This window comes from Salvelinus sp. IW2-2015, linkage group LG4q.1:29 (assembly GCF_002910315.2).
Source record: "Salvelinus sp. IW2-2015 linkage group LG4q.1:29, ASM291031v2, whole genome shotgun sequence".
NCBI classification, from domain to species: Eukaryota; Metazoa; Chordata; class Actinopteri; order Salmoniformes; family Salmonidae; genus Salvelinus; species Salvelinus sp. IW2-2015.
This window is the reverse complement of record NC_036842.1, coordinates 26,514,760-26,529,402: the sequence shown is the minus strand read 5'-3', so window position 1 is coordinate 26,529,402 and position 14,643 is coordinate 26,514,760. Positions and strand designations below refer to the sequence as shown.

Here is a 14,643-nt window from a genome sequence, read left to right as displayed (position 1 = left end):
GTGAGCCTTGGTGCTCACGGAATCAGTAGGCTTTCAACCAAACACTCAAACAGTCAACATAAATCAGGATCGGTCTTATTTCTGTAGATATATATGGATGATTTATAAAGCCAGGCACATTTAACAGTTAGGCTATTGGTTATAGACCTAATTAAGTTGGGGTTTCCTCTATCCTCTCTTTTCTTAGACAATAAGGCAAGGGCTGTTTTCTCGTCTCCTAACTCTGCTGCTGCCTCCGCCGCATTGCTCTCAACACCAATATGGTGGTTAACTTTGCTAATATGCACATAGCAACATGGTCAATGAAAAGGCGCCAATTCAACAGCGCACTGATGTGTTTCAGAACCGTGGACAGCAACCACTATCCAACGCAGGAGAAAGTGCATTAGCTTATAAAATAATATTATTTGTATTGCACCATTGTTCTTACATAATATGACCATATACAATTTCAGTTGCATATGTCTTAGTCCACTCAGACAGGCATGAATCAGAAAGGTATCTTGTATACCATGATTTTTTGTTTTGCTACTGTTAACTTAAGAAATCTTCGTCAACCAACAGCCTATCAACCAAACAATCGACCAGTCGTCTAAATCTGGTCAGCCTTACAATTTATGCATATAATTGCGGCTGGTCAGATCAGCACACCAGTAAATAGCTAACATTACACCGCAAGTCACCGCATTGCCGAAAATGGTGCATGTTCAAAATGATAACCAGCTAAAGCTAGCTAGCTAGCTACGTTTTCTATTAGCTCCCATCTAATATCGTAGGACCATCTTTATCTAGCCAACTAGCATAGTAGCTAATATAGCTAACACCACAGATTAAAGGGTTAGTTATTGTAATCTTTGCTAACAGGTCACATAGCTATCTGGTTAGCTAGCTTGCTTATTGCATGCATATCCGGGCAAGTCGACACGAGCCTTATTATTAGTGAATTAACTAAAACTAATAATTTGCAACAGGAGTTCGATTTTGGTCACTGTGTCAGTCATCCATTTCTCAATACTGCACCTTTTTGTTGGAGAATGAGCTAGCTTGCTGCTGCTGGTGATCTCCCCAGATTGACATTTATGGGCATGGTGCTGTGATCGTGGCTCAGACGGAGAGTGGCGACTGGTGTAAAGGGACTATCGGCAAAGCCAATATCGGTCCGATATAGCAGCCCAGCCGATTATCATTCATTCTGTAGTTACCTGTATACTGACATAGGCTAAGCAGATGGAAAGCAACGCAATTAGCCTATTTCAACATACGAGATCTTCAGTTTCTTGGCAATTTCTCGCATGGAATAGTCTTCATTTCTCAAAACAAGAATAGACTGACGAGTCTCAGAAGAAAGTTCTTTGTTTCTGGCCATTTTAAGCCTGTAATCGAACCTACAAATGCTGATGCTCCAGATACTCAACTAATCTAAAGGCCAGTTTTATTGCTTTTTTTAGAGCAATTGCATTTAGAGTTTTCAGCTGTGCTAACATAATTGCAAAAGGGTTTTCTAATGTTCAATTAGCCTTTTAAAATGATAAACTTGGATTAGCTAACAACGTGCCATTGGTTGCTGATAATGGGCCTATGTATATATATTCAATTACATTTTATTTATTTAAATCAGCCGTTTCCAGCTACAATAGTCATTTACAACATTAACAATGTCTACACTGTATTTCTGATCAATTTGATGTCATTTAAAAAACAAGGACATTTCTAAGTGACCCCAAACTTGAACAGTAGTATTTATCCGCATTTATCCATACTACATACAAATGTAAAATATGTTACATAAACACACAATACCTCTGTCTTCACCCAAAGAGGAACTGCTAAATATGTCTGTAGAGAGTGAGACACAGGGAATGCTCCTATCCCCAATTTCCCTGTAGCTGGCTCAGAATGCTGTGTCTTTGGCTTGTCGGAGGGGAAATTGAGAGCCCCTGTCTAGTCTGCTCATTACCATTCCATTCACGTCTCAGCCCAGATTCACCCTGAGAAGAACTCAGGCCATTGTTAGGAGGCCATGTGCATGTGGGTCTTTGAGAAGCCAAATGAGACTTGTGAAGTGTGAGCCTAACTCTCTGACAAGTGTGTGTGTCCACAGTAGCGCTGAGCAATAAGTGCTTTTTGAGGTCAGTTCATATAATCACGGTTTTCAATGCTGTAACACAACAAATGATGGTAGTGATTGGCCATTACAGCATATCACTTTTTAATAAACCATCCTTTATTTCACATTACTTTAATAAAATATTTCAGTTCTGTATATTACATTTTTTTATTTGATGAATATTTTACTCAAGTCATCATATAATCTCTGCTCAGGCTATAGCAGCCAGCTATCTCTGTGCTCCCCAGAGTCATCCTTCAGGTTAACCATAGCAGACTTGAATCACAATTTCAGTAGTTCTTCAAAAAGTAGATCAGGCATACTTTTAACACTGCTAAATAACAACTATCAATCAATTACATGTACTGTCGTGTAGAGACCTAAGCAAACGCTCTTTATTCCCCTTGTGTCGCTCTATCGCTCTTCCTCTCCATGTCTGTCTGCCTGCCCCACAGGCTTGCCCGGAAAGAACCAATGAGAACAGGCACAATGGATTCTGGTCACTGTAGTTAATTACCATCTTTCGGCGCTTAACTATGATGAGTTGGGACAACATATCCCAGAGACAAATCTCTCTAAAGAAACAGCACAAATGGTGTGTTGAGCGCACAAAAAAACATGAAATTCAAATACTTGAACAGATTTCAGTCAGTTATTTAAAAACTAAAATAAATCAACATTTTGGTTAATTGCTCAGCACTAATATAAGGCGAGTGTGTATGGGTGTTCACACTTTGAGTGTGTGTGTGTGTGTTCATAGTCACGGTGGGAAGTTGAGATGCCATGATGACAATGCTGACCTTGACAGTGACCAGGGGACCTTGCCAAGTCTCTTTCTGATAGTCGCATGTTGTATTGGACAGTTCAAAAGGGGGTGCGACCAAAAGTCCACCACGTTGACAGTTCCATGCTTATTTACAATATAGAGAGATAAAAACGTCAACTTAAGTCTGGGAAATTCCCTAACCCAATCCCCAAACTAGCCAATGAGCTTCCATTTGCACTGTGACAAAACCTCACCCCACACTCAATTCATTGCAAAGCCCTATTGAGAAAGTCTGCATACCAGGCCCCCAAAGGGTACACTTCAAAATAGGCAAGAATTTATTACAGTACTGCCGTATAAATATTCACCCTTTTGTAGCTAAAGCAAATAAGCCCACCAATCTGTTCGTTTACATAAGATTAGTTCCTTTACATACAGAGGTGAAACAGTTTAAAAGGGATGTTTTGTCAAATACAATTTTGTCAAAAGAAATTCTCTCTGGGTCACAGTAGTATAACAGTATAAAAGAGACTATGGTGCATAAACAACAGCACTGATTCTACAGAAAGGTAGAGATGATAGAAATGACATATGATACATTTTTACAGGGTCAGGGGAGATTCCATTTATTTTCTGTATGTTATTTGGTTAATGAATGTACATAAAATGAAGAGAAGACAATTTGAAGTGATGCCTTCTGTACTTCTTTGCATTCTCATACGGTCCCATGGTATCTGTAAAATTACGTGCCAGTGGCACAAGTCCTAGACCAGGGGTCCAAATCACATTCAGCTGTGGGACGATTTTTCCTTGAGCAGATGGTCGGAACATAGTTACAAATAATTTGTACACTGCAAATCGACTGCAAGAAACCCAAACAGATATAGTATGAGAAAAACAGAATACTTTCAAACCATGAATACTTTGGTATATGATCACATATGCCCAGAGCTTGACTTAAATTTAAAAAAAAAAAAAAAAAAAAAAAATTAACTAGGCAAGTCAGTTAAGAACAAATTCTTAAATACAATGACGGCCTACACCGTCCACACCTGGACGGTGTAGGCCGTCATATGCACTGCATATGCCTATTTATGCGTGGGAATACTTGGGAACAGATTTCCTAAATAAAGAAAAAGCACTGAGCTCATTTCCTGGTGATATTACAATCATGTCCAAGAACAAAAATGCTAATTTTGTAAGTATTATTTTATTTAAGTAATTTCTTGCTCAGAAAACTTGAGAAACCCCAAATTAAAATCACCGGCAGGCCAAATTGGGGAAACCTGTTTTAGACTCTACAAAGTCATGATTTAGCCTATATCACTTAAACCTTTCCCCTTAGGCATTCAACATGGACCTTTCAGGCTACCACTTGACCTCAAAACATACACAGTGCCTACACCTGCAATATTGCAACCCTGGGCTTTCCCCATGATAATTTGCGCTAGCATAGAGCTCTATATTGCTTCATATATAGGCTACACAGGGCTCTACAGTGCGACCATTTTACTCGCATGTGTGCCTACAAGACTCCCAGTGATTTGATAGATACTGTATGACCAAGTCAAAGACTAACACATGTATGGTAAGATGATTACACTACAGAAAGGGAGGGGAAAAGTCACAGAAATGGCATGGAAAACAGGCTTACGATTGGTCGTTCTGATCGGTCTGATCTTATGGTTGTTGGTTATCTGCAATGACATCACCTATTTTGACACTTGGCCGTCTCCCATGTTAAATAGCCTAAACAAACAATAGGCTACGTGGAGCTTGTTGTGCTTACTACCATGACACACCGACACGGGGCCTGTCGGGATTACTCCTATGACACTAACACTACGTACACTTAAAAGATCACTATTCCAACAATAATTTCCCATGGAATGAGCCTCAGTATCACTTCTGGATTAAGTTTGCTAATCCAGCTGTACCAAACCAGTTTGATTAGGTCAACAACTTGTAAGGCATTAGAGACAAAGGGATAGACCAAATACGCCTAGTTCTGCACTCAGAAAAATAGACAGAACGAAAAACTGACAACGACAGTATATCGGGCATAATTTGAAGCTATGATTTACGGAAATCCAGAGGGGACAGATTAATAAAAAATAAAAAATCTGTTATGTCGAGATCACGACAGATGTGCTATAAACAAAGTCTTAGATCTTTGTAGTCTTACTGCCTCTGATGCACTACGACATTGCTGTCAATCTATCATTAATACGTCCACTCCTATTAAATCAAGTTTATCTTGTGATCTCGACAAAACAACTTTTGGGTGCTTTTTCTTCACTCTGTGGTCCAACTCATCCCAAACCATCTCAATTGGGTTAAGGTCGGGTGATTGTGGAGGCCAGGTCATCTGATGCAGCCATCCATCACACACCTTGGTCAAATAGCCCTTACACAGCCTGTTTTGGGTCATTGTCCTGTTGAAAAACAAATGATAGTGGGACTAAGGGCAAACCAGATGGCATGCGTAATGCTGCAGAATGCTGTGGTAGCCATGCTGGTTAAGTGTGCCTTGAATTCTAAATAAATCACTGACGGTGTCACCAGCAAAACACCCCCACACCATCACACCTCCTCCATGCTTCACGGTGGGAACCACACATGCAGAGATCATCCGTTCACCTACTCTTCATCTCACAAAGACACAGCGGTTGGAACCAAAAATCTCAGACCAAAAGGACAGATTTCCACTGGTCTAATGTCCATTGCTCGTGTTTCTTGGCCCAAGCAAGTCTTCTTATTGGTGTCCTTTAGTAGTATTGTCTTTGCAGCAATTCTACCACGAAAGCCTGATCCACGCAGTCTCCTCTGAACAGTTGACGTTGAGATGTGTCTGTTACTTGAACGCTGAAGCATTTATTTGGGCTGCAATTTCTGAGGCTGGTAACTATAATGAACTTATTCTCTTTAGCAGAGGTAACTCTGGGTCTTCCATTCCTGTGGTAGTCCTCATGAGAGCCAGTTTCATCATAGCACGCGATGGTTTTTGCGACTGCCCTTTAAAAAAAACGTTCAAAAAAGTGATGTCTTAAAGTAATGGACTGTCATTTCTCTTTGTTCATTTGAGCTGTTCTTGCCATAATATGGACTTGGTCTTTTACCAAATAGGGCAGTCTTCTGTATACCCACCCCTACCTTGTCACAACACAACTGATTGGCTCAAAACGCATTAAGGAAAGAAATTCCACAAATTAACTTTTAACAAGGCACACCTGTTAATTGAAATGCATTCCAGGTGACTACCTCATGAAGCTGGTTGAGAAAATGCCAAGAGTGTGCAAAGCTGTCAAGGCAAAAGATGGCTACTTTGAAGAATCTCAAATATATTTTGATTTGTATAACACTTTTTTGGATACTACATGATTCCTTGTGTTAGTTTCGATGTCTTAACTATTATTCTACAATGTAGAAAATAGTAAAAATAAAGAAACCCTTGAATGAGTAGGTGTGTCCAAACCTTTGACTGACTATGTAGAATGAACAAATTCTACGTACGGTAATTTTTTGATATATTTTTTCTCAAAGGTTGCCTGAAGAGAGCGCTCTATGAGATTCTCATTGAACATAATTCATCCCTAAGTCACGACGTGAGAAAGTGGGCATGGTAGTTTGACGATGAGTAGCTTGCCACAGCCAGTGACAGCATATTTGAATAAGTAAATAATCAAAAAGTATACTTCACCAAGCAAGCAGCCCCTGTCCTCATCACACTCTCACTTAGTTAACGTTAGCCGTCTAGCCAGCAATGTGGTTAGGCTCTATCTAGATCTGTTCTACTTGTGTGCTTACACTGGATTGTCGCCAAAGTGAACACATAAATAACACAGTTACTGTCTGGGCCTATTAGTGGGCTTCTTTAGTTTTCCGAAATATGCCATCTGCAAAAAGCAAGAGAGTTGGCGCAGATCTATCATTCAGGTCATGTGCTTGCATTAATGATGAGATAAGATTGTAAGCCAGCTTGCTAAATTAGAATGTGTGTGACTAAAACCAGATCGGCAAGCATTTTGCTGCATGAACTTTCAGTCTTCAGCGCATGCCATTTTCAATTGAAATATATAGCTAATACATTTAGAACCGAAAAACTATTTCACATTACGGTTTCAGTAAGAAAACATTGTCGTAATGAACAACTTGCGTGTGCTTGTCATATAAGGTTCATAACAAGCTCTCATTGCAAGGTTGCCAAGGTTCTTTACATGACCTTTGACTGCTGTTGTGAATCTATATAGTTGCTTTGGTGATTATCATGTAAACCACAAATACAATTCTTAAATAAAGTTAATTTTAACATTTAGTTAAAGATGCTCTTTGCAGAAATCCCACTGACATTTCCTGGTTGCTACAATTCTAATAGTTTGCCAAATTTCAGTTTGTGACAAAACAAGCAAGTATAGTTTAGAAAATCATTGTACCATTTAAACCGCTGTGAAATATATTTTCCATAACAAAAAAACATTGTATTTTCAGCTGTTATACAAAACCGAAAGTAAAATATGCAAAAACTAAACTTAATGGGAAGCATAGAAATAGCACATATAGAACAGATCTACCGCTTCTTCAACTTGCTTTCATTGAGAATGACAGATCTAAGTAACATTTCTATGTGAATTTGGTCAGGTTGTCCAAGACAAACTGAAATGTCATATTTACATAAGTATTCAGACCCTTTTACTCAGTACTTTGTTGAAGCACTTTTGGCAGCAATTACAGCCTTGAGACTTCATGAGTATGACGCTACAAGCTTGGCACACCTGTATTTGGGGAGTTTCTCCCATTGTTCTCTGCAGATCCTCTCAAGCTCTGTCGGGTTGGATGGGGAGTGTTGCTGCACAGCTATTTTCAGGTCTCTCGAGAGATGTTCGATCGGGTTCAAGTCCGGGCTCTGGCTGGGCCATTCAAGGACATTGAGACTTGTCCCGAAGTCACTTGTGCGTTGTCTCTTGGCTGTGTGCTTAGGGTCGTTGTGAGGTCCTGAGCGGGTTTTTGTCAAGGATCTCTCTGTACTTCGCTCTGTTCATCTTGATCCTGACTAGTTTCCCAGACCATGCCGCTGATTAACATCCCCACAGCATGATGATGCCACCACCATGTTTCACCGTAGGGATGGTGCCAGGTTTCCTAATGACGTGATGCTTGGCATTCAGGACGAAGAGTTTATCATGGTCTGAGAGCCCTTTAGGTTCCTTTTGGCAAACTCCAAGCAGGATGAAAAGTACCTTTTACTGAGGAGTGGCTTCTGTCTGGCCACACTACCATAAAGGCCTGATTGGTGGAGTGCTGCAGAGATGGGAAAACCTTCCAGAAGGACAACCATCTCCACAGAAGAACTCTGGAGCTCTGTCAGAGTAACCATTGGGTTCTTGGTCACCCCCCTGACCAGGGCCCTTTTCCGCAGATTGCTCAGTTTGGCCGAGCGGCCAGCTCTAGGAAGAGTCTTGGTGGTTCCAAACTTCCTCCATTTAAGAATGATGGAGGTCACTTTGTTGTTGAGGACCTTCAATGCGGTAGACATTTTTTGGTACCCTTCCCCAGATCTGTGCTTCAACAAAATTCGTCTCGGAGCTCCACAGTCAATTCCTTCGACATCATGGCTTGGTTTTTGCTCTGACATCTACTGTGGCACCTTATATGTGACTGACCGGCTCAAATCGGTCTTATGTTGCAACATTTGAAAGTGTTTTTTACATTGGCTAAAAGTAGAGACTCAGAACTAGAAAATGGTATATCATACATTACATTTGAGGAACAATGGGAAAGTAATTTTGCTTTGAAAGTTTATAAACTCACTTATGAGAAAATAATGTTTTGGTACCACTATTGAAGAGCCCCTCTGTCTACACCCATTCAGCATCGTTCACACGTTAAGCTTTAGCCCCACCCATGTCTTTAAGGGTTGATCCGAATGTACTAACAGCAGTCAAGCCCCCAAGCTAACTTCATAGCTACTTCCAGACATCTACTTGAGAGAGAGAGAACAGCTCACTGAACATTACTCGCCCTAGCGGAGCTGGTTTGGCTGTTATGTTATCCAGAGCGTTGGTGACTGCAACTGTGATGTCAGATTGTCCTTTCATAAATTCAGAGCATTTCACGTTCAGTGCGCACACCGGATGCTCTGGCCGATGAGTAAAGTTGATCCGAACGTTCTGACCTCACAACAGCAGTCAAACACCCAAGCTAACTGGCTAACATTGGCTAGCTCGCTAGCTACTTCCAGACAGAATGAGAACACACCCCACTGACCATTTTACTCACCGTAGCAGAGCCGGTTAGGCTGTTTTCATGTTATCCAGAGTGTTGGTGACTAACTGTGCTGCTGGCAACAATTTAATTACGCTTTTTTTGCTGACTTTTACTGACACCCGCCATATTCAACGGGCGTGGAGCGTTCGTAAATTCATCAGTTATTCAGCGCTCTCTGGCACACTCCGACTAGAGTGCTCTGAAAATACAGTAGATGGCCAGACTGTATTTAAAAATGCACCCGAAATGGTTACTTGCATAGTGGAGTCTTTTGTTAAAACAAGTAAACAACTAACCATAATACGAATAATAAGGTCATACACGTAACGTTAGCAAGCTAGGTAAACAATGAACCATAATAACTCATGACGTTACTTCCTTGCATGAATCTGCAGGTTGCTAACCAACCAGGTTCAATGTTAGCTAGCTAATATTAGGCTATTGCTAGCCAACCAAATGGCTCTGTCAAAATTAGAAACGTGTAATATCTGAAAATGTAGCTAGCTAGACTATCTTACCCGTCCGTATACATCTTTCATGGTTGGATGCGTCTCCTCTCGGATGCCATGGTTGCCCTTGGTTTGAAGAAGACAAGTGTTTTCTCCATGTCCTTAGCTATCATACTCAAATTCCACTGATTTTAAAACTCAGTCCTCCAGAAAGTGGAGAGCAACACATATGCAGTTTTAATTTAAAAAAATTAAAAGTCGTGTTAGACAAAATTACCTAGAAATACTGACCAGCTCAAATAGACAGAAGTGTGCTATATGGCAGACCAATCCAAACTCATCTCTCGGCATGACCAGCCTTCTCATTATCTCAGCCAATCATGGCTAGTGGGAAGATTGCTGTCTTTCTGTGGCTAAACCAACTAGGCTCGTAATTTAACAATTTTATTCGTATTTACAGATGGCATACAAGTTTGTTAAGGCACATGAAAGTTCACATGTTTGAGAAGGCATTTTCTGCCCCCCCCAAAAAATCGCATTTTGATAAAATAAAAAGTTTACGTTCGAACGGCTCTACTGTAGTAGAAGTAGTGGCCCGCGACATACTGCGTTTCAAAATCAAAGTAGACAGCCCTCAGCCCTCGGGGGAATCCCCGCGGCCATATTTGTCGTCGGTCCAAATGATTAGCTAAGCAAGGGAAGCTTGCAACGTAAGCCCCTCAGCCCTCGTTTTTAAATTAAGTTTACGAATGTACAATTATGTTCACTTCGGAGCCTGAAACGCTCCACAATTCAATTTGCGATGACTGTACATCCCCTAAGAAAAGTCAGCCAAAACTTAAAACCTCAACATGGAGTCAACATACAAGTGTAAGTAAATAAGTTAGAAATTGTGCTACTAATGCACAAACACGTCTCATAAAAGCAATGATGTTTTTGTTTGGTTGGCTATTGGAAATCGTAGAAATATAACATTTTCCTTCTTCAGAAGTAGCTAGGCAGGCTAATGTTAGTTAGCCAATTAATTTGCTAGCTATCATACAGTAGGCATATATTAATAATTATATAGTTATTAATATAAGTAGAAATGCAATCATAATTGACTGTAGCGCATATAAAGCACCCACAAGCTATTAGACGAATTTAGACGAATTTCCGGGCAAGGGCGGTCCATTTAATAATCCTTCCTTCCTCCCTCGCCTCATGCCCTGCAAGTGTATACCCGTCAGACGTCATGATACGTCATCAGAAGTGTCCACTTAATTTGAGGGCTGAGGGGATAGGGTGTCTTAAAGTGTTTGGAATGCAGCCCTAGTTTCCTGAAACGGGTCACATAGACAGGTGTGTGCTTTTCCAAATCATGTCCAATTTATTGAATTTACCACAGGTGGACTCCAATCAAGTTGTAGAAACATCAAGGATGATCAATGGAAACAGGATGCACTTGAGCACAATTTCGAGCCTCATAGCAGAGGGTCTGAATACTTATGTAAATTTGTTTATATTTTTTAATATATTTGCAAAAATGTCTAAAACCTGTTTTCACTTTGTCAATATGGAGTAGTGTGTAGATTGATGAAAAACATTTAATCATTTAAAAAATGAATACTTTCCGGATGCACTGTAGGCAAAACCATAGGTTTAACAGAACTGAAAATGTTTTCAGGTGAAAGCAATTACTTTAGCAAAAGCTGCTCATCTTGAACCCAGGGGAAGGTACATTTCAACTATTGGGAAAGGAACCGTTATGGCGACACCCCAAAAATATTCTCTGAGAATCCACAAAATACAGACATTGCAACAGAGCATCAAAACACAGACAAGCAGGAAGAAAAGAAAGATCAGCATCATGAAGGAAGGACACAAATGGAGTCCGACAGACAAACACACCCAAGCTCAATCACACACACATCCTTTGAGTCTAAGCTCTGTACACACTTCTCAGCATCCAGAGGTATCAAATAGAGGTGGAGTTTGCCCTATCCCACCTGGACAAGAGGAAGATCCATGTAAGAATGCTGTTCATTGACTATAGATCAGCCTTCAACAACATAGTACACTCCAAGCTCATCATCGAGCTCGAGGCCCTGGGTCTGAACCCCGCCATATGCACTGGGTCCTGGACTTCCTGACGGGCCACCCCCAGGTGGTGAAGGCAGGAAACACCTCCACTTCACTGATCCTCAACACAGGGGCCCCACAAGTGTGCGTACTCAGCCCCCTCCTGTACTCCCTGTTCACCCATGACGCCGTGGCCACAAACGACTCCAACTCAAATCATCAAGTTTGCAGACGACACGACCATAGTTGGCCTGATTACCAACAATGACGAGACAGCCTACAGGGAGGAGGTGAGGCCCCTGGCGGAATGGTGCCAGGAAAATAACCTCTTCCTCAACAAAATGAAGGAGCTGATCGTGAACTTCAGGAAAAAGGAGAGGGAGCACGCCCCTATCGACATTGACGGGACCGCAGTGGAGAAGGTGAAATGCTTCAAGTTCCTCAGCATACACATCACTGACGATCTGAAATGGTCCACCCACACAGACAGTGTGGTGAAGGCGCAACAACGCCTCTTCAACCTCAGGAGGCTGAAGAAATTTGACTTGGCCCCTAAGACTCAAACTTTTACAGATGCACAATTGAGAGCATCCGGTCGGGCTGTATCACCGCCTGGTATGGCAACTGCAACGCCCGCAACCGCAGGGCTCTCCAGACTGTGGTGCGGTCTGCCCAAAGCGCCACCAGGGGCACACTGCCTGCCCTCCAGGACACCAATAGCAGCCGATGTCACAGGAAGGCCAAAAAGATCATCAAGGTCATCAACCACTTTAGCCACGGCCTGTTCACCCCGCTATCTTCCAGAAGGAGATGTCAGTACAGGTGCATCAAAGCTGGAACCAAGATACTGAAAAACAGCTTCTATCTCAAGGCCATCAGACTATTAAATAGCCATCACTAGCGGGCTACCACTCGGCTACTCAACCCTGCAACCTAGAGGCTGCTGCCCTATATACACATAGAATCACTGACCACTTCAATAATGTTAACATACTGCTGTACTCATTTCATATGTACAGTTGAAGTCGTAACTTACATACACTTAGGTTGGAGTCATTAAAACTCGTTTTTCAACCACTCCACACATTTCTTGTTAACAAACTATAGTTTTGGCAAGTCGGTTAGGACATCTGCTTTGTGCATGACAAGTAATTTTGTTCAATTAATTACTATAATTCACAGTATCACAATTCCAGTGGGTCAGAAGTTTACATACACTAAGTTGTGACTGTGCCTTTAAACAGCTTGGAAAATTCCAGAAAATAATGTCATGGCTTTAGAAGCTTCTGATAGGCTAATTGACGTAATTTGAGTCAATTGGAGTTGTACCGGTGGATATATTTCAAGGCCTACCTTCAAACTCAGTGCCTCGTTGCTCGACATCATGGGAAAATCAAAAGAAATCAGCCAAGACCTCAGAAAGAAATTGTAGACCTCCACAAGTCTGGAAATTGATCCCAAGGATGAAACAAACGCCTGAAGGTACCACGTTCATCTGTACAAACAATAGTACGCAAGTATAAATACCATGGGACCACGCAGCCGTCATACTTCTCAGGAAGGAGACGCGTTCTGTCTCCTAGAGATGATCGTACTTTGGTGCGAAAAGTGCAAATCAATCCCAGAACAACTGCAAAGAACCTTGAGAAGATGCTTGAGGAAACAGGTACAAAAGTATCCATGTCCACAGTAAAACAAGTCCTATATCGACATTACCTGAAAGGCCGCTCAGCAAGGAAGAAGCCACTGCTCCAAAACCGCCATTAAAAACGCCAGACTACGGTTTGCAACTGCACATGGGGACAAAGATCGTAATTTTTGGAGAAATGTCCTCTGGTCTGATGAAACAAAAATAGAACTTGTTGGCCATAATGACCATCATTGTGTTTGGAGGAAAAAGGGGGAGGCTTGCAAGCCGAAGAACACCATCCCAACCGTGAAGCACAGGGATGGCAGCATGTTGTGGGGGTGCTTTGCTGCAAGATGGACTGGTGCACTTCACAAAATAGATGGCATAATGAGGGAGGAAAATTATGTGGATATATTGAAGCAACATCTCAAGACATCAGTCAGGAAGTTAAAGCTTGGTCGCAAATGGGTCTTCCAAATGGACAATGACCCTAAGCATACTTCCAAAGTTGTGGCAAAATGGCTTAAGGACAACAAAGTCAAGTTATTGGAGTGGCCATCACAAAGCCMTGACCTCAATCCTATAGAGAATTTGTGGACAGAACTGAAAAAGCGTGTGCGAGCAAGGAGGCCTACAAACCTGACTCAGTTACACCAGCTCTGTCAGGAGGGATGGGCCAAAATTTACCCAACTTATTGTGGGAAGCTTGTGGAAGGCTACCCGAAACGTTTGACCCAAGTTAAACAATTTAAAGGCAATGCTACCAAATACTAATTGAGTGTATGTAAACTTCTGACCCACTGGGAATGTGATGAAAGAAATAAAAGCTGAAATAAATAATCCTCCTCTATTATTCTGACTTTTCACATTCTTAAAATAAATTGGTGATCCTAACTGACCTAAGACAGAGAATGTTTACTAGAATTAAATGTCAGGAATTGATAAAAATTCAGTTTAAATGTATTTGGCTAAGGTGTATGTAAACTTTCGACTTCAACTGTATATACTCTATTCTACTGTATTTTAGTCAATGTCACTCCGACATTGCTTGTCATAATATTTATATATTTCTTAATTCCATTATTTTACTTTTAGATGTGTGTTTATTGTTATGAATTGTTAGATATTACTGCACTGTTGGAGCTAGGAACACCAGCATGTCGCTACACCCGTATACTAACATCTGCTAAATATGTGTGTGTGTGACCAATAAAAGTGTATTATATGTAGGGACTGAAAAAGCACGGTGCACAAATCATACCGGGTGTGGATTTTCCTTTGATTAGGCCATTTAAGTTCAATCAGTAAACAATGGGCTGAACTAGTGTTGACAGCAAGCATAAGAACACCTGTGATATTGTTCTCC

The 14,643-nt window shown here is 41.2% G+C and overlaps 1 protein-coding gene across 3 annotated transcripts in view; it reads right to left on the bottom strand.

Annotated features, from left to right (window-relative positions):
- LOC111961739 (phosphatidylserine decarboxylase proenzyme, mitochondrial) overlaps positions 1 to 14,643 on the bottom strand; it is a 56,493-nt gene that overhangs the window by 28,565 nt on the left and 13,285 nt on the right. The window contains exon 1 of one of the 3 annotated variants that reach the window (XM_023984242.2): positions 6,574 to 6,627. The exons of the other annotated variants lie outside the window; for them this stretch is intronic. The gene's annotated coding sequence lies outside the window, so the exon portion shown is untranslated. Of the gene's footprint in view, positions 1 to 6,573; positions 6,628 to 14,643 lie in introns of those variants that run through there. 3 annotated transcript variants of the gene reach the window in all.